This window comes from Egretta garzetta, unplaced genomic scaffold (assembly GCF_000687185.1).
Source record: "Egretta garzetta isolate BGI_Z169 unplaced genomic scaffold, ASM68718v1 scaffold260, whole genome shotgun sequence".
NCBI lineage: Eukaryota > Metazoa > Chordata > Aves > Pelecaniformes > Ardeidae > Egretta > Egretta garzetta.
Window position 1 is genome coordinate 3,751,321 of NW_009258662.1, and position 482 is coordinate 3,751,802.

The following is a 482-nucleotide window of genomic DNA, read 5'->3' on the forward strand; positions in this document are numbered from 1 at the left end:
GAGGCCGCAGTGTCTGCCTGCATCGTCGGCCGGCCTTTTTTTTTTTTTTTTTTTTTTCTTTTTCCTTCTTTTTTTTTTTTTCTTTCTTCTCTCTTTTTTTTTTCCGAGGAGGCTGCTGCAGGGTTGCCTGGCATGAATGAGATCAGTTTTCAGGGTTTTTCCAGGGTGACATTTACTCTGTCTGTCTGAGCAGGGACTGTCTCTATTTAGCTGATATGTTTGAGCTAATCCAATTATTTTCAGACTGCTGCACGCGACAGTTGCATTGTTTATCCAGCGCCAGGAACTTTAATAGAGTCCGGATGCGGTTTGAGTGACAAAAAAACCCAGACCTGTATGTTTTGTACATGAAAGGAGGGGAGAGAGAGAGAGAGATAGAGATGGAGTTGAAACAAAAGAGAGGGACAGGGACTCAAAGAGCCCCGGAGCGGCTGCCCCGTTTGACCAGAGGGGGACAAAACGCCCTGGGTAGGAAGGGGAGC

General features: G+C 46.5%; 1 protein-coding gene across 1 annotated transcript in view; it reads left to right on the forward strand.

Moving 5' to 3' along the window:
* The window catches only part of GATA3 (GATA binding protein 3), a gene marked incomplete at its 5' end in the record, with an annotated part of 18,014 nt that overhangs the window by 1,494 nt on the left and 16,038 nt on the right, over nt 1–482 (forward strand). The window lies entirely within an intron of this gene.